Here is a 23,147-nt window from a genome sequence, read left to right as displayed (position 1 = left end):
CTGTAAGGTGTGCACTTGTGCTGGGGTGTGCACGCGTCTTCTTGTGCAATGTGGCTTTGGAGATAAGTGGCAGTTATTTCAGAGGCAGTTAGTCAGGGCAGGAGTCAGGTAACCAACACTTTGACCACTTACTCTCTTTTAACTATGTTTCTGTTAGCTCTCACTTTTTCCTCTATAGTCCTCCATTTTCTAGTAACCCCTCAAATCCCTACACCTAGTAAGAAACTCTTCATCTCTCCCTCCATCCTCCCCATTCATCTCACCTCCTCCTCCAAATTATTCCTAAACATTCAATCCTGGATCTCCAAACACAGACAGCCACCTCATGCTCTCTCTTGCTCCCACCTGCTAACACTTTCCCAGCTCCTCCTCATTGATGGAGATATCTCTCCAAATCCTGGTCCTCCTCGTCATATCCCCACAGTTACTTCTTCCTCCTATCCACGACCTTCCACAAACTGTGGCAACCCTTCTAACCTCATACCCATCCAACCAATCCCCACTCCCTTAGTTCTACTAACAGGAGCTCTATGGAACGCTCGCTCTGTCTGCAACAAACTTTCCTTCATCCACGATCTTTTCATTACAAACAAACTTTCCTTCCTCGCCATCACTGAAACCTGGCTCACACCCTCTGACACAGCCTCCCCAGCTGCACTTTCATATGGCGGATTCCATCTTCTCCACACCCCCCGATGCAACGGCAAACATCGCGGAGGCTTAGGTTTTCTCCTATCAGAAGACTGCGCTTTCACCCAAATCCCACTGCCACCCTCCGTTACACTCCCCTCTTTTGAGGTGCACTGTGTGCGCATCCATTCCCCCTCCAACCTCCAACTGGCCATCGTTTACCGACCCCCAGGGCAAGCCACCACCATCTTAGACCACTTCACCACCTGGCTGCTTCACTTCCTCTCCACTGACATCCCCACTATCATAATGGGTGACTTCAACATCCCCATTAACACTTCCCACTCGTCTGTCTCTAAGTTCCTAACTCTCACTTCCTCCTTAGGACTCACTCAATGGTCTTCCACACCCACCCACAAAGATGGCCACACACTGGACCTCATCTTCACCCGCCTTTGTTCCCTATCTAACCTCTCTAACTCACCTCTCCCTCTCTCTGATCACAGCCTACTTACATTCTCTTCTCTCTCCTCCCCGGGGCAACAATCCCCACTCCACAAACTTGCATACCATCGGAGAAATCTCAAACACCTTGACTTACTCTCACTCTCTGAATCCCTCCTCCCTCTTACAGACATAAATTCCTTAAACGATGCAGACGTTGCTGCTGCTTCATATAACACCACAATAGCTGCAGCTCTAGACTCGATCGCGCCTCTCACACACATCACATCTCGCACATTCAACAGGCCACCCTGGCACACTAAACTTACTAAAGAACTGCGCCGGGCCTCCAGGTTTGCGGAGCGGAGATGGAAAAGGTCTCACTCCATCGAGCACTTCATCGCATTCAAGCAATCCCTCACTAATTTCAAGTCCGCACTCACTACAGCAAAACAAACCTACTTCTCATCTCTCATATCCTCCCTATCTCACAATCCTAAACAGCTATTTAACACTTTCAACTCTCTCTTTCGTCCCCCAGCACCTCCTCCCTCTTCTCTCATCTCAGCCGACGACTTTGCCTCATTCTTCAAACAGAAGATTGACACCATCAGACAAAACTTTTGCCTAAAGTCCACACAACCCCTCCTCATATCTATTCAACCCTCCTCCTCCAAACCCCACTTCTCCACCATTACAGAAGGTCAAGTCTCCTCTTTACTCTCCAAATCACACCTCAACACCTGCGAACTTGACCCAATCCCATCCCACCTCATCACTAACCTTACCACAGTCTTCATTCCAACCCTAACCCACCTCTTAAATCTGTCACTAACAACCGGTGTCTTCCCCTCATGTTTCAAACATGCCGCAATCACACCCATCCTCAAAAAGCCCTCCCTTGACCCTTCCTCTCTGACTAGCTACTGACCCATATCACTCCTTCCCTTTGCCTCAAAACTACTAGAACAACATGTCCACCTTGAACTGTCCTCCCACCTATCCTCCTGCTCCCTCTTCGACTGCCTGCAATCTGGCTTCCGACCGCATCACTTGACTGAAACTGCCCTGACTAAAGTCACCAACGACCTACTAAATGCCAAATCCAAGCGACACTGCTCCATCCTCCTCCTTCTGGACCTGTCATCTACCTTTGACACAGTGGACCATTCCCTCTTACTCCATGATTCTCTCATCTCTTGGCATCACGGACTTGGCTCTATCTTGGATCTCCTCATACTTAACAGACAGGACATTCAGCGTCTTCCACTCACGCGCCACCTCCTCATCTCGCCCCCTATCTGTCGCTGTCTCCCAAGGTTCAGTTCTAGGACCTCTGCTCTTCTCCATCTACACCTTTGGCCTGGGCCAGCTCATAGAGTCTCACGGTTTTCAGTATCACCTCTATGCTGACGACACACAGATCTACCTCTCTGGACCCTATATCTCCTCCCTAGTAACCAAAATCCCACAATGTCTGTCCGCCATGTCATCCTTCTTCTCTGACAGATTTCTAAAACTCAACATGGATAAAACAGAGTTCATCATCTTTCCACCCTCTCAATCACATCCCCCACCTGACCTGGCCATCAACGCCAATGGCTGTTCACTCTCCCCAGTCCCACAAGCTCGCTGCCTTGGAGTAACCCTGGACTCTGATCTCTCCTTCAAGCCACATATCCAAGCCCTTTCCACTTCCTGCCGACTCCAACTCAAAAACATCTCCTGGATCCGTGCAATCCTCAGCAAAGACTCTGCAAAAACACTAGTGCATGCCCTCATCATATCCCGCCTCGACTACTGCAACCTCCTGCTCCGTGGCCTCCCTTACAACACTCTTGCGCCTATCCAATCTATCCTAAACTCTGCTGCTCGACTAATTCACCTGTCCCCCCACTATTCCCCGGCCTCTCCTCTCTGTCAATCTCTTCACTGGCTCCCCATTGCCCAGAGAATCCAGTTCAAAACTCTAACCATGGCATACAAAGCCATCCACAACCTGTCTCCCCCATACATCTGTGACCTAGTCTCCCGGTACTTACCTGCACGCAACCTCCGATCCTCACAGGATCTCCTTCTCTACTCCCCTTTTATCTCCTACTCCCACAATCGTATACAAGATTTCTCCCGTGCATCCCCCCTACTCTGGAACTCTCTGCCCCAACACATCAGATTCTCGCCGACCGTGTAAACCTTCAAAAGAAACCTGAAGACCCACCTCTTCCGTCAAGCCTACAACCTGTAGTAACCACCGCAGCATGACCAGCTCTACCCCCACCTAATGTATCCTCACCCATCCCTTCTAGAATGTGAGCCCTCGCGGGCAGGGTCCTCGCTCGTCCTGTACCAGACGCTGACTCGTTTTGTTAAGATTATGTAAATGCTTTTGTTATGTATATCCCTATCACATGTAAAGCGCCATGGAATAAATGGCGCTATAATAATAGATAATAATAATAATAAAAAGACAATACCAATTCCCATAGGAAAAGTGGTGGAGGTTACAGTGGAATAAAAAGACAATATCAATGCCCCTTTGATGAGCTTTGGAATTCAGAGTGGTTTAACCAGATGGTTTTAATGCCCCTTGGAAGAGACGTGGAGTTCATAGTAGCTTAATAAGATGTTTTTAATGCCTCTTGGAAGAGTGGTGGAGGTCGCAGTGGTTTAAAAAGACAATATCACTGCCCCTTAGAAGAGTGGTGGAGGTTACATTGGAATAAAAAGACAATATCAATGCCCCGTGGAATAGACATGGAGGTTACAGCAGCTTAACAAGACAGTTTTAATGCCCCTTGGGAGAGTGGTGGAAGACGCAGTGGAATAAAAAGACAATATCAATGCCCCTTGGAAGATTGGTGGAGGGTACAGTGGAATAAAAAGACAATTTGAATGCCCGTGGAAGAGATGTGGAGGTCACTGTAGCTTAACAATTTGGTCTTAATGCCCCTTGGAAGAGTGGTGGAGGTCGCAGTGGAATAAAAAGACAATGTCAATGCCCCTAGGAAGAGTGGTGGAGGTTAGAGTGGAATAAAAAGACAATACAAATTCCCCTAGGAAGAGCTGTGGAGTTCAGAGTGGATTAACCAGATGGTTTTAATGCCCCTTGGAAGAGAAGTCGACGTCACAGTAGCATAACAAGACGGTTTTAATGCCCCTTGGAAGAGTGGTGGAGTTCGCAGTGGATTAAAAAGACAATGTCAATGCCCCTAGGAAGAGTGGTGGAGGTCGCAGTGGAATAAAAAGACAATATCAATGACCCGTGGAAGGGACGTGGAGGTCACAGTAGCTTAACAAGACGGTTTTAATGCCCCTTGGAAGAGTGGTGGAGCTTGCAGGGGATTAAAAAGACAATAACAATGCCCATTGGAAGAGTGGTGGAGGTCTCAGTGGAATAAAAAGACAAAATCAATGCCCATTGGACGAGTGGTGGAGGTTACAGTGGAATAAAAAGATAATTTCAATGCCCCTTGGTAGAGCTGTGGAGTTCAGAGTGGTTTAACCAGACGGTTTTAATGCCCCTTGGAAGAGACGTGGAGGTCACAGTAGCTTAACAAGACTGTTTTAATGCCCCTTGGAAGAGTCGTGGAGGTCGCAGTGGATTAAAAAGACAATATCAATGCCCCTTAGAAGAGAGGTGGAAGTCGCAGTGGAATAAAAAGACAGTGTCAATGCCACTAGGAAGAGTGGTGGAGGTTACAGTGGAATAAAAAGACAATATCAATGCCCCGTGGAATAGACATGGACGTGAAAGTAGCTTAACACGACGGCTTTAATGCCCCTTGGAAGAGTGGTGCAGTTTGCAGTGGATTAAAAAGACAATAACAATGCCCATTGGAAGAGTGGTAGTGGTCGCAGGGGAATAAAAAGACAAAATCAATGCCCCTTGGAAGAGTGGTGGAGGTTGCAGTGGATTCAAAACACAATATCAAAGCCCATTGGAAGAGTGGTAGAGGTTGCAGTGGAATAAAAAGACAAAATCAATGTCCCTTGGAACAGTGGTGGAGGTTACAGTGGATTAAAAAGACAATATCAATGCCCCATGGAACAGTTGCGGAGGTGACTGTAGCTTAACAATATGGTCTTAATGCCCCTCGGAAGAGTGGTGGAGGTCGCAGTGGAATAAATAGACAATGTCAATGCCCCTTGGAAGAGTGGTGGAGGTTAGAGTGGAATAAAAAGACAATACCAGTGCTCCCTGGAAGAGCTGTGGAGTTCAGAGTGGTTTAAATTGACGGTTTTAATGCCCCTTGGAAGAGACGTGGAGGTCACAGTGGAATAAAAAGACAATATCAATGCCCCTTGGAAGAGTGGTGGAGGTTACAGTGGATTAAAAAGACAATATCAATGCCCCTTGGAAGGGACGTTGAGGTCACAGTAGCTACACAATACGGTTTTAAAGGCCCTTGGAAGAGAGGTGGAGGTCGCAGTTGATTAAAAAGACAATATCAATGCCCCTTGGAAGAGTGGTGGAGGTCGCAGTGGAATAAAAAGACAATATCAATGCCGCTTGGAAGAGTGGAGGATGTTACAGTCGAATAAAAAGACAATATCAATGCCTCTTGTAAGAGCTGTGGAGTTCAGAGTGTTTAACCAGACGGTTTTAATGCCCCTTGGAAGATTGGTGGAGATCGTTGTCAATTTAAAAGACAATATCAATGCCCCTTAGAAGAGTGGTGGAGGTCGCAGTAGAATAAAAAGACAATATCAATGCCCCTTGGAAGATTGGTGGAGGTTACAGTGGAATAAAAAGACAATATCAATGCCCCTTGGAAGAGTGGTGGAGGTCACAGTGGAATAAAAAGACAATATCAATGCCCTGTGTAAGAAACTTGGAGGTCACAGTAGCTTAAAAACACGGTTTTAATGCCCCTTGGAAGAGTCATGTACGTCGCAGAGGAATAAAAAGACAATATCAATGCACTTGGAAGAGTGCAGAAGGTTACAATGGAATAAAAATACATTGTCAATGCCCCTTGGAATAGCTGTGGAGCTTAGAGAGGTTTAACCAGATGGTTTTAATGCCCCTTGGAAGAGACTTGGAGGTCGCAGTAGCTTAACAAGACGGTTTTATCCTAAACTCTGCTGCTCGACTAATTTACCTGTCCCCCCCATTATTCCCCGGCCTCTCCTCTCTGTCAATCTCTTCACTGGCTCCCCATTGCCCAGAGAATCCAGTTCAAAACTCTAACCATTGCATACAAAGCCATCCACAACCTGTCTCCCCCATACATCTGTGACCTAGTGTCCCGGTACTTACCTGCACGCAACCTCCGATCCTCACAAGATCTCCTTCTCTACTCCCCTCTTATCTCCTCCTCCCACAATCGTATACAAGATTTCTCCCGTGCATCCCCCCTACTCTGGAACTCTCTACCCCAACACATCAGATTCTCGCCGACCGTGGAAACCTTCAAAAGAAACCTGAAGACGCACCTCTTCCGTCAAGCCTACAACCTGCAGTAACCACCGCAGCATGACCAGCTCTACCCTCACCTAATGTATCCTCACCCATCCCTTCTAGAATGTGAGCCCTCGCGGGCAGGGTCCTCGCTCGTCCTGTACCAGACGCTGACTCGTTTTGTTAAGATTATGTAAATGCTTTTGTTATGTATATCCCTATCACATGTAAAGCGCCACGGAATAAATGGCGCTATAATAATAGATAATAATAATAATAATAATAATAATAATAAAAAGACAATATCAATTCCCATAGGAAAAGTGGTGGAGGTTACAGTGGAATAAAAAGACAATATCAATGCCCCTTTGATGAGCTTTGGAATTCAGAGTGGTTTAACCAGATGGTTTTAATGCCCCTTGGAAGAGACGTGGAGTTCATAGTAGCTTAATAAGATGTTTTTAATGCCTCTTGGAAGAGTGGTGGAGGTCGCAGTGGTTTAAAAAGACAATATCAAAGCCCATTGGAAGAGTGGTAGAGGTTGCAGTGGAATAAAAAGACAAAATCAATGCCCCTTGGAAGAGTGGTGGAGGTTGCAGTGGATTCAAAACACAATATCAAAGCCCATTGGAAGAGTGGTAGAGGTTGCAGTGGAATAAAAAGACAAAATCAATGCCCCTTGGAAGAGTGGTGGAGGTTACAGTGGATTAAAAAGACAATATCAATGCCCCATGGAACAGTTGCGGAGGTCACTGTAGCTTAACAATATGGTCTTAATGCCCCTCGGAAGAGTGGTGGAGGTCGCAGTGGAATAAATAGACAATGTCAATGCCCCTTGGAAGAGTGGTGGAGGTTAGAGTAGAATAAAAAGACAATACCAGTGCTCCCTGGAAGAGCTGTGGAGTTCAGAGTGGTTTAAATTGACGGTTTTAATGCCCCTTGGAAGAGACGTGGAGGTCACAGTGGAATAAAAAGACAATATCAATGCCTCTTGGAAGAGTGGTGGAGGTTACAGTGGATTAAAAAGACAATATCAATGCCCCTTGGAAGGGACGTTGAGGTCACAGTAGCTACACAATACGGTTTTAAAGGCCCTTGGAAGAGAGGTGGAGGTCGCAGTTGATTAAAAAGACAATATCAATGCCCCTTTGATGAGCTTTGGAATTCAGAGTGGTTTAACCAGATGGTTTTAATGCCCCTTGGAAGAGACGTGGAGTTCATAGTAGCTTAATAAGATGTTTTTAATGCCTCTTGGAAGAGTGGTGGAGGTCGCAGTGGTTTAAAAAGACAATATCACTGCCCCTTAGATGAGTGGGGAAGGTTACATTGGAATAAAAAGACAATATCAATGCCCCGTGGAATAGACATGGAGGTTACAGCAGCTTAACAAGACAGTTTTAATGCCCCTTGGGAGAGTGCTGGTAGACGCAGTGGAATAAAAAGACAATATCAATGCCCCCTGGAAGAGTGCTGGAGGTTACAGTGGAATAAAAAACAATATCAAAGCCCCTTGCAAGAGCTGTGGAGTTGAGAGTGGTTTAAATTGACGGTGTTAATGCCCCTTGGAAGAGAGGTGGAGGTCACAGTAGTTTAACAAGACTGTTTTAATGCCCCTTGGAAGAGTGGCGGAGGTCGCAGTGGAATAAAAAAACAATATCAATGCCACTTGGAAGATTGGTGGAGGTTACAGTGGAATAAAAAGACAATATGAATGCCAGTGGAAGAGATGTGGAGGTCACTGTAGCTTAACAATTTGGTCTTAATGGCCCTTGGAAGAGTGGAGGAGGTTGCAGTGGAACAAAAAGACAATGTCAATGCCCCTAGGAAGAGTGGTGGAGGTTAGAGTGGAATAAAAAGACAATACAAATTCCCCTAGGAAGAGCTGTGGAGTTCAGAGTGGCTTAACCAGATGGTTTTATTGCCCTTTGGAAGAGAAGTCGACGTCACAGTAGCATAACAAGACAGTTTTAATGCCCCTTGGAAGAGTGGTGGAGTTCGCAGTGGATTAAAAAGAAAATATCAATGCCCCTTGGAAGAGTGGTGGAGGTCGCAGTGGAATAAAAAGACAATATCAATGACCCGTGGAAGGGACGCGGAGGTCACAGTAGCTTAACAAGACGGTTTTAATGCCCCTTGGAAGAGTGGTGGAGGTTGCAGGGGATTAAAAAGACAATAACAATGCCCATTGGAAGAGTGGTGGAGGTCGCAGTGGAATAAAAATACAAAATCAATGCCCATTGGAAGAGTGGTGGAGGTTACAGTAGAATAAAAAGACAATATCAATGCCCCTTGGTAGAGCTGTGGAGTTCAGAGTGGTTTAACCAGACGGTTTTAATGCCCCTTGGAAGAGACGTGGAGGTCACAGTATCTTAACAAGACTGTTTTAATGCCCCTTGGAAGAGTGGTGGAGGTCGCAGTGGATTAAAAAGACAATATCAATGCCCCTTAGAAGAGAGGTGGAAGTCGCAGTGGAATAAAAAGACAGTGTCAATGCCACTGGGAAGAGTGGTGGAGGTTACAGTGGAAAAAAAAGACAATATCAATGCCCAATGGAATAGACATGGACGTGACAGTAGCTTAGCAAGACGGCTTTAATGCCTCTTGGAAGAGTGGTGGAGGTTGCAGTGGATTAAAAAGACAATATCAATGCCCATTGGAAGAGTGGTAGAGGTCGCAGTGGAATAAAAAGACAAAATCAATGCCCCTTGGAAGAGTGGTGGAGGTTGCAGTGGATTAAAAAGACAATATCAAAGCCCATTGGAAGAGTGGTAGAGGACGCAGTGGAATAAAAAGACAAAATCAATGCCCCATGGAAGAGTGGTGGAGGTTACAGTGGAATAAAAAGACAATATCAATGCCCCATGGAAGAGTTGTGGAGGTCACTGTAGCTTAACAATATGGTCTTAATTCCCCTTGGAAGAGTGGTGGAGGTCGCAGTGGAATAAATAGACAATGTCAATGCCCCTTGGAAGAGTGGTGGAGGTTAGAGTGAAATAAAAAGACAATACCAGTGCTCCTTGGAAGAGCTGTGGAGTTCAGAGTGGTTTAAATTGACTGTTTTAATGCCCTTTGGAAGAGACTTGGAGGTCACAGTGGAATAAAAAGACAATATCAATGCCCCTTGGAAGAGTGGTGGAGGTTGCAGTGGATTAAAAAGACAATATCAATGCCCCTTGAAAGGGACGTTGAGGTCACAGTGGAATAAAAAGACAATATCAATGCCGCTTGGAAGAGTGGAAGATGTTACAGTCGAATAAAAAGACAATATCTATGCCTCTTGTCTGAGCTGTGGTGTTCAGAGTGGTTTAACCAGACTGTTTTAATGCCCCTTGGAAGAGACGAGAAGGTCACAGTAGCTTAACAAGACTGTTTTAATGCCCCTTGGAAGAGTGGTGGAGATAGTTGTGGATTTAAAAGACAATATCAATGCCCCTTAGAAGAGTGGTGGAGGTCGCAGTGGAAAAAAAAAGACAATATCAATGCCCCTTGGAAGATTGGTGGAGGTTACAGAGGAATAAAAAGACAATATCAATGCCCCTTGGAAGAGTGGTGGAGGTTACAGTGGAATGAAAAGACAATATCAATGCCCTGTGTAAGAAACTTGGAGGTCACAGTAGCTTAACAAGACGGTTTTAATGCCCCTTGGAAGAGTCGTGGACGTCGCAGAGGAATAAAAAGACAATATCAATGCACTTGGAAGAGTGCAGAAGTTTACTATGGAATAAAAAGACATTGTCAATGCCCCTTGAAATAGCTGTGGAGCTTAGAGAGGTTTAAACAGACGGTTTTAATGCCCCTTGGAAGAGACTTGAAGGTCACAGTAGCTTAACAAGACTGTTTTATCCTATACTCTGCTGCTCGACTAATTCACCTGTCCCCCAATTATTCCCCGTCCTCTCCTCTCTGTCAATCTCTTCACTGGCTCCCCATTGCCCAGAGAATCCAGTTCAAAACTCTAACCATGGCATACAAAGCCATCCACAACCTGTCTCCCCCATACATCTGTGACCTAGTCTCCCGGTACTTACCTGCACGCAACCTCCGATCCTCACAAGATCTCCTTCTCTACTCCCCTTTTATCTCCTCCTCCCACAATCGTATACAAGATTTCTCCCGTGCATCTCCCCTACTCTGGAACTCTCTACCCCAACACATCAGATTCTCGCCGACCGTGGAAACCTTCAAAAGAAACCTGAAGACGCACCTCTTCCGTCAAGCCTACAACCTGCAGTAACCACCGCAGCATGACCAGCTCTACCCTCACCTAATGTATCCTCACCCATCCCTTCTAGAATGTGAGCCCTCGCGGGCAGGGTCCTCTCTCGTCCTGTACCAGTCGCTGACTCGTTTTGTTAAGATTATGTAAATGCTTTTGTTATGTATATCCCTATCACATGTAAAGCGCCATGGAATAAATGGCGCCATAATAATAGATAATAATAATAATAATAATAATAATGAAAAGACAATATCAATTCCCATAGGAAAAGTGGTGGAGGTTACAGTGGAATAAAAAGACAATATCAATGCCCCTTTGATGAGCTTTGGAATTCAGAGTGGTTTAACCAGATGGTTTTAATGCCCCTTGCAAGAGACGTGGAGGTCATAGTAGCTTAATAAGATGCTTTTAATGCCTCTTGGAATACTGGTGGAGGTGGTTTAAAAAGACAATATCACTGCCCCTTAGAAGAGTTGTGGAGGTTACATTGGAATAAAAAGACAATATCAATGCCCCGTGGAATAGACATGGAGATTACAGCAGCTTAACAAGACAGTTTTAATGCCCCTTGGGAGAGTCGTGGAAGACGCAGTAGAATAAAAAGACAATATCAATGCCCCTTGGAAGAGTGCTGGAGGTTACAGTGGAATAAACAACAATATCAAAGCTCCTTGCAAGAGCTGTGGAGTTGAGAGTGGTTTAAATTGACGGTTTTAATGCCCCTTGGAAGAGACGTGGAGGTCACAGTAGATTAACAAGACTGTTTTAATGCCCCTTGGAAGAGTGGTGGAGGTTAGAGTGGAATAAAAAGACAATACAAAAATCCCCTAGGAAGAGCTGTGGAGTTCAGAGTGGTGGAGATCGCAGTGGAAAACAGAGACAATATCAATGCCCCTTGGAAGAGTGGTGGAGGATACAGTCGAATAAAAAGACAATATCAATGTCTCTTAGAAGAGCTGTGGAGTACAGAGTGGTTTAACCAGATGGTTTCATGCCCCTTGGAAGAGACGTGGAGGTCACAGTAGCTTATGAAGACTGTTTTAATGCCCCTTGGAAGAGTGGTAGAGGTCGCAGTGGAATAAAAAGACAATATCAATTCCCCTTGGAAGAGATGTGGAGGTCGCAGTGGAATAAAAAGACAATATCAATGCCTCGTGGAAGAGACTTGCAGGTCACAGTAGCTTAACAAGATGGTTTTAATGCCACTTGGAAGAGAGGTGAAGGTCGCAGTTTAATAAAAAGACAATATTAATGCCCCTTGGAAGAGTGGTGGAGGTAACAGTGGAATAAAAAGACAATATCAATGACCCTTGGAAGAGTGGTGGAGGTCGCAGTGGAATAGAAAGACAATATTAATGCCCCTTGGAAGAGTGGTGGAGGTCGCAGTAAAATAAAAAGACCATATCAATGCCCCTTGGAAGAGTGGTGGAGGTTACAGTGGAATAAAAAGACAATATCAATGCCAATTGGAAGAGCTATGGCGTTCACAGTGGTTTAACCAGAAGTTTTTAAGGCACCGTGGAATAGACGTGGAGGTCACAGTAGCTAAACAAGACGGTTTTAATGCTTCTTGGAAGAGTGATGGAGGTCGCAGTGGATTAAAAAGACAAAATCAATGCCCCTTGGAAGAGTGGTGGAGGTTACAGTTGAATAAAAAGACAATATCAATGCCTCTTGCAAGAGCTTTGGAGTTCAGTGTGGTTTAAATTGACGGTTTTAATGCCCCTTGGAAGAGACGTGGAGGTCACAGTAGCTTATCAAGACGGTTTTAATGCCCTTTGGAAGAGTATTGGAGGCTACAATCGAATAAAAAGACAATATCAATGCCTCTTGGAAGAGCTGTGGAGATCAGAGTGGTTCAACCAGACGGTTTTAAGGCCCTTTGGAAGAGACGTGGAGGTCACAGTAGCTTATCAATACTGTTTTAGTGCCCCTTTGAAGAGTAGTGGAGGTGCCAGTGGATTAAAATGACAATATCAATGCCCCGTGGAAGGGACGTGGAGGTCACAGTAGCTTAACAAGATGGTTTTAATGCCCCTTGGAAGAGAGGTGGTGTTCGCAGTGGAATAAAAAGACAATATCAATGCCCCTTGGAAGAGTGGTGGAGGTTACAGTGGAATAAAAAAACAATAGCAATGACCCTTCGAAGAGTGGTGGAGGTCGCAGTGGAATAAAAAGACAATATTAATGCCCCTTAGAAGAGTGGTGGAGGTCGCAGTAAAATAAAAAGACAATATAAATGCCCCTTGGAAGACTGGTGGAGGTTACAGTGGAATAAAAACACAATATCAATACCTTTTGCAAGAGCTGTGGAGTTCAGAGTGGTTTAAATTGACGGTTTTAATGCCCCTTGGAAGAGACATGGAGGTCACAGTAGCTTAACAAGACGGTTTTAATGCCCCATGGAAGAGTGGTGGAGGTCGCAGTGGATTAAAAAGACATTATCGATGCCCCTTGGAAGAGTGGTGGAGGTCGCAGTGGAATAAAAAGAAAATATCAATGCCCCTTAGAAGAGTGGTGGAGGTTACAGTGGAAAAATAAGACAATATCAATGTTCCTTGGAAGAGGGGTGAAGGTCGCAGAGGAATAAAAAGACAATATCAATGTCCCTTGGAACAGTGGTGGAGGTCGCAGTGGATTAAAAAGACAATATCAATGCCCCTTGGAAGAGTGGTGAAGGTCGCAGTGGAATAAAAAGACAATATCAATGCCCCGTGGAAGGGACGTGGAAGTCACAGCAGCTTAACAAGACTGTATTAATGTCCCTTGGAAGAGTGGTGGAGGTCGCAGTGGATTAAAAAGACAATATCAATGCCCCTTAGAAGAGAGGTGGAAGTCGCAGTGGAATAAAAAGACAATGTCATTGCCACTTGGAAGAGTGGTGGAGGTTACAGTGGAATAAAAAGACAATATCAATGCCCCGTGGAATAGACAAGGACGTGACAGTAGCTTAACAAGACTGCTTTAATGCCCCTTGGAAGAGTGGTGCAGGTTGCAGTGGATTACAAAAGACAATATCAATGCCCATTGGAAGAGTGGTAGAGGTCGCAGTGGAATAAAAAGACAAAATCAATGCCCCTTGGAAGAGTGGTGGAGGTTACAGTAGACTAACAAGACTGTTTTCATGCCCCTTGGAAGAGTGGTGGAGGTTAGAGTGGAATAAAAAGACAATACAAAAATCCCCTAGGAAGAGCTGTGGAGTTCAGAGTGGTGGAGATCACAGCGGAAAACAGAGACAATATCAATGCCCCTTGGAAGAGTGGTGGAGGTTACAGTCGAATAAAAAGACAATATCAATGTCTCTTGGAAGAGCTGTGGAGTACAGAGTGGTTTAACCAGATGGTTTAATGCCCCTTGGAAGAGACGTGGAGGTCACAGTAGCATATCAAGACTGTTTTAATGCCCCTTGGAAGAGTGGTAGAGGTCGCAGTGGAATAAAAAGACAATATCAATTCCCCTTGGAAGAGATGTGGAGGTCGCAGTGGAATAAAAAGACAATATCAATGCCTCGTGGAAGAGACTTGCAGGTCACAGTAGCTTAACAAGATGGTTTTAATGCCACTTGGAATAGAGGTGGAGGTCGCAGCTTAATAAAAAGACAATATTAATGCCCCTTGGAAGAGTGGTGGAGGTAACAGTGGAATAAAAAGACAATATCAATGACCCTTGAAAGAGTGGTGGAGGTCGCAGTGGAATAGAAAGACAATATTAATGCCCCTTGGAAGAGTGGTGGAGGTCGCAGTAAAATAAAAAGACCATATCAATGCCCCTTGGAAGAGTGGTGGAGGTTACAGTTAAATAAAAAGACAATATCAATGCCCCGTGGAAGGGACGTGGAAGTCACAGCAGCTTAACAAGACGGTTTTAATGCCCCTTGGAAGAGTGGTGGAGGTTGCAGGGGATTAAAAAGACAATAACAATGCCCATTGGAAGAGTGGTGGAGGTCGCAGTGGAATAAAAAGACAAAATCAATGCCCCTTGGGAGAGTGGCGGAGGTTACAGTGGAATAAAAAGACAATATCAATGCCCCTTGGAAGAGCTGTGGAGTTCAGAGTGGTTTAATGCCACTTGGCAGAGACGTGGAGGTCACAGTAGCTTAACAAGACTGTTTTAATGCCCCTTGGAAGAGTGGTGGAGGTCGCAGTGGATTAAAAAGACAATATCAATGCCCCTTAGAAGAGAGGTGGAAGTCGCAGTGGAATAAAAAGACAAAGTCATTTCCACTTGGAAGAGTGGTGGAGGTTACAGTGGAATAAAAAGACAATATCAATGCCCCATGGAAGAGTTGTGGAGGTCACTGTAGCTTAACAAGATTGTCTTAATGCCCCTTGGAAGAGTGATGGAGGTCGCAGTGGAATAAATAGACAATGTCAATGCCCATTGGAAGAGTGGTGGAGGTTAGAGTGGAATAAAAAGATAATACCAGTGCTCCTTGGAAGAGCTGTGGAGTTCAGAGGGGTTTAAATTGACGTTTTTAATGGCCCTTGGAAGAGACGTGGAGGTTACAGTAGCTTAACAAGACGGTTTTACTGCCCCATGGAAGAGTGGTGGAGGTCGCAGAGGATTAAAAAGACATTATCGATGCCCCTTGGAAGAGTGGTGGAGGTCGCAGTGGAATAAAAAGAAAATATCAATGCCCCTTAGAAGAGTGGTGAAGGTTACAGTGGAAAAATAAGACAATGTCAAAGTTCCTTGGAAGAGGGGTGAAGGTCGCAGAGGAATAAAAAGACAATATCAATGTCCCTTGGAACAGTGGTGGAGGTCGCAGTGGATTAAAAAGACAATATCAATGCCCCTTGGAAGAGTGGTGAAGGTCGCAGTGGAATAAAAAGACAATATCAATGACCCGTGGAAGGGACGTGGAAGTCACAGCAGCTTAACAAGACGGTTTTAATGCCCCTTGGAAGAGTGGTGGAGGTTGCAGGGGAATAAAAAGACAATAACAATGCCCATTGGAAGAGTGGTGGAGGTCGCAGTGGAATAAAAAGACAAAATCAATGCCCCTTGGGAGAGTGGTGGAGGTTACAGTGGAATAAAAAGACAATATCAATGCCCCTTGGAAGAGCTGTGGAGTTCAGAGTGGTTTAACCAGACGGTTTTAATGCCACTTGGAAGAGACGTGGAGGTCACAGTAGCTTAACAAGACTGTTTTAATGCCCCTTGGAAGAGTGGTGGAGGTCGCAGTGGATTAAAAAGACAATATCAATGCCCCTTAGAAGAGAGGTGGAAGTCGCAGTGGAATAAAAAGACAATGTCATTGCCACTTGGAAGAGTTGTGGAGGTCACTGTAGCTTAACAAGATTGTCTTAATGCCCTTTAGAAGAGTTGTGGAGGTCGCAGTGGAATAAATAGACAATGTCAATGCCCATTGGAAGAGTGGTGGAGGTTAGAGTGGAATAAAAAGATAATACCAGTGCTCCTTGGAAGAGCTGTGGAGTTCAGAGGGGTTTAAATTGACGGTTTTAATGCCCCTTGGAAGAGACGAGGAGGTCACAGTGGATTACAAAGACAATATCAATGCCCCTTGGAAGAGTGGTGGAGGTCGCATTGGATTAAAAAGACAATATCAATGCCCTTTGGAAGAGTGGTGGAGGTCGCAGTGGATTAAAAAGACAATATCAATGCCCCTTGGAAGAGTGGTGGAGGTCGCAGTGGAATAAAACGACAATATCAATGCCTCGTGGAAGGGACGTGGAGGTCACAGTAGCTTCACAAGACGGTTTTAATGCCCCTTGGAAGAGAGGTGGAGGTGGCAGTTGATTAAAAAGACAATATCAATGTCCCTTGGAAGAGTGGTGGAGGTCGCAATGGAATAAAAAGACAATATCAATGCAACTTGGAAGAGTGGTGGATGTTACAGTCGAATAAAAAGACAATATCAATGCCTCTTTTAAGAGCTGTGGAGTTCAGATTCTTTAACCAGATGGTTTTAATGCCCCTTGGAAGAGACGAGGAGGTCACAGAAGCTTAACAAGACTGTTTTAATGCCCCTTGGAAGAGTGGTAGAGATCGTTGTGGATTTAAAAGACAATATCAATGCCACTTAGAAGAGTGGTGGAGGTCGCAGTGGAATAAAAAGACAATATCAATGCCCCTTGGAAGATTGGTGGAGGTTACAGTGGAATAAAAAGACAATATTAATGTCCCTTGGAAGAGTGGTGGAGGTCGCAGTAAAATAAAAAGACAATATAAATGCCCCTTGGAAGAGTGGTGGATGTCACAGTGGAATAAAAAGACAATATCAATGCCCCTTGGAAGAGCTGTGGAGTTCACAGTGGTTCAACCACAAGGTTTTAAGGCACCGTGGAATAGACGTGGAGGTCACAGTAGCTAAACAAGACGGTTTTAATGTTTCTTGGAAGAGAGATGGAGGTCGCAGTGGATTAAAAAGACAAAATCAATGCCCCTTGGAAGAGTGGTGGAGGTTACAATAGAATAAAAAGACAATATCAATGCCTTTTGCAAGAACTGTGGAGTTCAGAGTGGTTTAAATTTACGGTTTTAATGCCCCTTGGAAGAGACGTGGAGGTCACAGTAGCTTAACAAGACGGTTTTAATGCCCCTTGGAAGAGTGGTGGAGGTCAAAGTGGAATAAAAAGAAAATATCAATGTCCCTTAGATGAGTGGTGGAGGTTACAGTGGAAAAAAAAGACAATATCAATGTTCCTTGGAAGAGGGGTGAAGGTCGCAGTGGAATAAAAAGACAATATCTATGTCCCTTGGAACAGTGGTGGAGTTCACAGTGGATTAAAAAGACAATATCAATGCCCCTTGGAAGAGTGGTGGAGGTCGCAGTGGAATAAAAATACAATATCAATGCCCCGTGGAAGGGACGTAGAGGTCACAGTAGCTTAACAAGACGGTTTTAATGAACCATGGAAGAGTGGTGGAGGTCGCAGTGGATTAAAAAGACTATCAAATCCCCTTGGAAGAGTGGTCTTGGTCGCAGTGGAAAAAAAAAGACTATATCAATGCCCCTTGGAAGAGTGGTGGAGGTTACAGTTGAATAAAAAGACAATATCAATGCCCCTTGGAAGAATGGTGGAGGTTACAGTGGAATAAAAATATAATATCAATGTCCCTTGGAAGAATGGTGGAGTTTACAGTGGAATAAAAAAACAATATCAATGTCCCTTGGAAGAGTGGTGGAGGTTCCAATTAAATAAAAAGACAATATCAATGCCCCTTGGAAGAGACGTAGAGGTCACAGTGGAACAAAAAGACAATATTAATGCCCCTTGGAAGAGTGGTGGAGGACGCAGTAAACTAAAGAGACAATATCAATGCCCCTTGGAAGAGTGGTGGAGGTTAGAGTGGAATAAAAATACAATATCAATGCTATTTGGAAGAGCTGAAGAGTTCACAGTGGTTTAACCAGAAAGTTTTAATGCACCGTGGAATAGACGTGGAGGTCACAGTAGCTTAACAAGACGGTTTCAATGCTTCTTGGAAGAGTGATGGAGGTCGCAGTGGATTAAAAAGACAGTATCAATGCCCCTTGGAAGAGTGGTGGAGGTTACAGTGGAATAAAAACACAATATCAATGCCCTGTGTAAGAAACTTGGAGGTCACAGTAGCTTAACAAGATGGTTTTAATGCCCCTTGGAAGAGTCGTGGACGTCGCAGAGGAGTAAAAAGACAATATCAATGCACTTGGAAGAGTGCAGAAGGTTACAATGGAATAAAAAGACATTGTCAATGCCCCTTGGAAGAGCTGTGGAGCTCAGAGTGGTTTAACCAGACGGTTTTAATGCCCCTTGGAAGAGACTTGGAGGTCACAGTAGCTTAACAAGACGGTTTTAATGCCCCTTGGAAGAGTGGTGGAGGTCACAGTAGCTTAACAAGACGGTTTCAATGCTTCTTGGAAGAGTGATGGAGGTCGCAGTGGATTAAAAAGACAGTATCAATGCCCCTTGGAAGAGTGGTGGAGGTTACAGTGGAATAAAAACACAATATCAATGCCCTGTGTAAGAAACTTGGAGGTCACAGTAGCTTAACAAGATGGTTTTAATGCCCCTTGGAAGAGTCGTGGACGTCGCAGAGGAGTAAAAAGACAATATCAATGCACTTGGAAGAGTGCAGAAGGTTACAATGGAATAAAAAGACATTGTCAATGCCCCTTGGAAGAGCTGTGGAGCTCAGAGTGGTTTAACCAGACGGTTTTAATGCCCCTTGGAAGAGACTTGGAGGTCACAGTAGCTTAACAAGACGGTTTTAATGCCCCTTGGAAGAGTGGTGGAGGTCACAGTGGAATAAAAATACAATATCAATGCCCCTTGAAGGAGTGGTGGAAGTTACAGTGAAATAAAAAGACAATATCAATGCCCCTTGGAAGAGCTGTGGAGTACAGAGTGGTTTAACCAAACGGTTTTAGTGTCCCTTGGAAGAGACCTGGAGGTCACAGTACCTTAACAAGTCGGTTTTAATGCCCCTTGGAAGAGTGGTAGAGGTCGCAGTGGATTAAAAAGACAATATCAATGAACCTTGGAAGAGTGGTGGAGGTCGCAGTGGAATAAAAAGACAATATCAATGCCTCTTGGACGAGCTGTGGAGTACAGAGTGGTTTAACCATGCGGTTTTAATGCCCCTTGGAAGAGACGTGAAGGTCACAGAAGCTTATCAAGACTCTTTTAAAGCCCCTTGGAGGAGTGGTAGAGGTCACAGTGGATTAAAAAGACAATATCAATGCCCCTTGGAAGAGTGGTGCAGGTTACAGTGGAATAAAAAGACAATATCAATGCCCCTTGGAAGAATGGTGGAGGTTACAGTGGAATAAAAATATAATATCAATGTCCCTTGGAAGAATGGTGGAGTTTACAGTGGAATAAAAAAACAATATCAATGTCCCTTGGAAGAGTGGTGGAGGTTCCAATTAAATAAAAAGACAATATCAATGCCCCTTGGAAGAGACGTGGAGGTCACAGTGGAACAAAAAGACAATATTAATGCCCCTTGGAAGAGTGGTGGAGGACGCAGTAAACCAAAGAGACAATATCAATGCCCCTTGGAAGAGTGGTGGAGGTTAGAGTGGAATAAAAATACAATATCAATGCTATTTGGAAGAGCTGAAGAGTTCACAGTGGTTTAACCAGAAAGTTTTAATGCACCGTGGAATAGACGTGGAGGTCACAGTAGCTTAACAAGACGGTTTCAATGCTTCTTGGAAGAGTGATGGAGGTCGCAGTGGATTAAAAAGACAGTATCAATGCCCCTTGGAAGAGTGGTGGAGGTTACAGTGGAATAAAAACACAATATCAATGCCCTGTGTAAGAAACTTGGAGGTCACAGTAGCTTAACAAGATGGTTTTAATGCCCCTTGGAAGAGTCGTGGACGTCGCAGAGGAGTAAAAAGACAATATCAATGCACTTGGAAGAGTGCAGAAGGTTACAATGGAATAAAAAGACATTGTCAATGCCCCTTGGAAGAGCTGTGGAGCTCAGAGCGGTTTAACCAGACGGTTTTAATGCCCCTTGGAAGAGACTTGGAGGTCACAGTAGCTTAACAAGACGGTTTTAATGCCCCTTGGAAGAGTGGTGGAGGTCACAGTGGAATAAAAATACAATATCAATGCCCCTTGAAGGAGTGGTGGAAGTTACAGTGAAATAAAAAGACAATATCAATGCCCCTTGGAAGAGCTGTGGAGTACAGAGTGGTTTAACCAAACGGTTTTAGTGTCCCTTGGAAGAGACCTGGAGGTCACAGTAGCTTAACAAGTCGTTTTTAATGCCCCTTGGAAGAGTGGTGGAGGTCGCAGTGGATTAAAAAGACAATATCAATGAACCTTGGAAGAGTGGTGGAGGTCGCAGTGGAATAAAAAGACAATATCAATGCCTCTTGGAAGAGTGGTGGAGGTTACAGTGGAATAAAAAGACAATATCAATGCCCCGTGGAAGAGACGTGGACATCACCGTAGCTTAACAAGACGGTTTTAATGCCGCTTGGCAGAGTGGTGGAGGTCGCAGTGGAATAAAAAGAGAATAACAATGCCCTGTGGAAGAGACGTGGAGGTCACAGTAGCTTAACAAGATGGTTTAATTCTTCTTGGAAGAGTGAGGGAGGTCGCAGTGGATTAAAAAGACAATATCAATGCCCCTTGGAAGAGTGGTGGAGGTTACAGTGGAATAAAAAGACAATATCAATGCCCTGTGTAAGAAACTTGGAGGTCACAGTAGCTTAACAAGATGGTTTTAATGCCCCTTGGAAGAGTCGTGGACGTTGCAGAGGAATAAAAGGACAATATCAATGCACTTGGAAGAGTGCAGAAGGTTACAATGGAATAAAAAGACATTGTCAATGCCCCTTGGAAGTGCTGTGGATCTCAGAGCGGTTTAACCAGACGGTTTTAATGTCCCTTGGAAGAGACTTGGAGGTCACAGAAGCTTAACAAGACGGTTTTAATGCCCCTTGGAAGAGTGGTGGAGGTCACAGTGGAATCAAAATACAATATCAATGCCCCTTGAAAGAGTGGTGGAAGTTACAGTGAAGTAAAATGACAATATCAATTCCCCGTGGAAGAGCTGTGGAGTGCAGAGTGGTTTAACCAAACGGATTTAGTGCATCTTGGAAAAGACGTGGAGGTCACAGTAGCTTAACAAGACGGTTTTAATGCCCCTTGGAAGAGTGGTGGAGGTCGCAGTGGATTAAAAAGACAATATCAATGAACCTTGGAAGAGTGGTGGAGGTCGCAGTGGAATAAAAAGACAATATCAATGCCCCTTGGAAGAGTGGTGGAGGTTACAGTGGAATAAAAAGACAATATCAATGCCCCTTGGAAGAGTGGTGGAGTTTACAGTGGAATAAAAAGACAATATCAATGCCCCGTGGAAGAGATGTGGACATCACAGTAGCTTAACAAGACGGTTTTAATGCCCCTCGGCATAGTGGTGGAGGTCGCAGTGGAATAAAAAGACAATAATAATGCCCTGTGGAAGAGACGTGGAGGTCACAGTAGCTTAACAAGTCGGTTTTAATGCCCATTAGAACAGTGGTGGAGGTTACAGTGGGATAAAAGACAATATCAATGCTCCTTGGAAGAGTGGTGGAGGTTAGAGTGGAATAAAAAGACAATATCAATGCCCTGTGCAAGAAACTTGGAGGTCACAGTAGCTTAACTAGACGGTTCTAGTGCCACTTGGAAGAGTCGTGGAGTACAGAGTGGTTTAACCAAATGGTTTTAGTGCCCCTTGGAAGAGACGTGGAGGTCACAGTAGCTTAACAAGACGGTTTTAATGCCCCTTAGAAGAGTTGTGGAGGTAGCAGTGGATTAAAAAGACAATATCAATGAACCTTGGAAGGGTGGTGGAGGTCGCAGTGGAATAAAAAGACAATATCAATGCACTTGGAAGAGTGCAGAAGGTTACAATGGAATAAAAAGACATTGTCAATGCCCCTTGGAATAGCTGTGGAGCTCAGAGCGGTTTAACTAGACGGTTTTAATGCCCCTTGGAAGAGCTGTGGAGTACAGAGTGGTTTAACCAAATGGTTTTAGTGCCCCTTGGAAGAGACGTGGAGGTCACAGTAGCTTAACAAGACGGTTTTAATGCCCCTTGGAAGAGTTGTGGAGGTAGCAGTGGATTAAAAAGACAATATCAATGAACCTTGGAAGGGTGGTGGAGGTCGCAGTGGAATAAAAAGACAATATCAATGCCCCTTGGAAGAGTGGTGCAGGTCACAGTGGAATAAAAAGACAATAACAATACCCTGTGAAAGAGACGTGGAGGTCACAGTAGGTTAACAAGACTGTTTTAATGCCCCTTGCAGAGTGGTGGAGGTCGCAGTGGAATAAAAAGACAATAACAATGCCCTGTGGAAAAGACGTGGAGGTCACAGCAGCTAAACAAGACGATTTTAATGCCCCTTGGCAGAGTGCTGGAGGTCGCAGTGGAATAAGACGACAATATCAATGCCCCTTGGAAGAGAGTTGGAGGTCGCAGTGAAAAACAGAGACAATATCAATGCCCCTTGGAAGAGTGGTGGAGGTTACAGTCGAATAAAAAGACAATATCAATGCCTCTTGGAAGAGCTGTGGAGTACAGAATGATTTAACCAGACGGTTTAATGCCCCTTGGAAGAGACGTGGAGGTCACAGTAGCTTATCAAGACTGTTTTAATGCCCCTTGGAAGAGTGGTGGAGGTCGCAGTTGATTAAAAAGACAATATCAATGCCCCTTAGAAGAGTGGTGGAGGTCACAGTGGAATAAAAAGACAATATCAATTCCCCTTGGAAGAGATGTGGAGGTTGCAGTGGAAAAAAAAGACAATATCAATGCCCCTTGGAAGAGGGGTGGAGGTTACAGTGGAATAAAAAGACAATATCAATGACGCTTGGAAGAGTGATGGAGGTCGCAGTGGTATAAAAAGACAATATTAATGCCCCTTGGAAGAGTGGTGGAGGTCGCAGTAAAATAAAAAGACAATATCAATGCCCCTTGGAAGAGTGGTGGAGTTTACAG

Source organism: Phyllobates terribilis, unplaced genomic scaffold (assembly GCF_046119375.1).
Source record: "Phyllobates terribilis strain yellow unplaced genomic scaffold, ASM4611937v1 Scaffold_121__1_contigs__length_5197421, whole genome shotgun sequence".
Lineage (NCBI taxonomy): Eukaryota > Metazoa > Chordata > Amphibia > Anura > Dendrobatidae > Phyllobates > Phyllobates terribilis.
The sequence above is the reverse complement of the archived record's forward strand: the minus strand, read 5'-3'. Positions refer to the sequence as shown.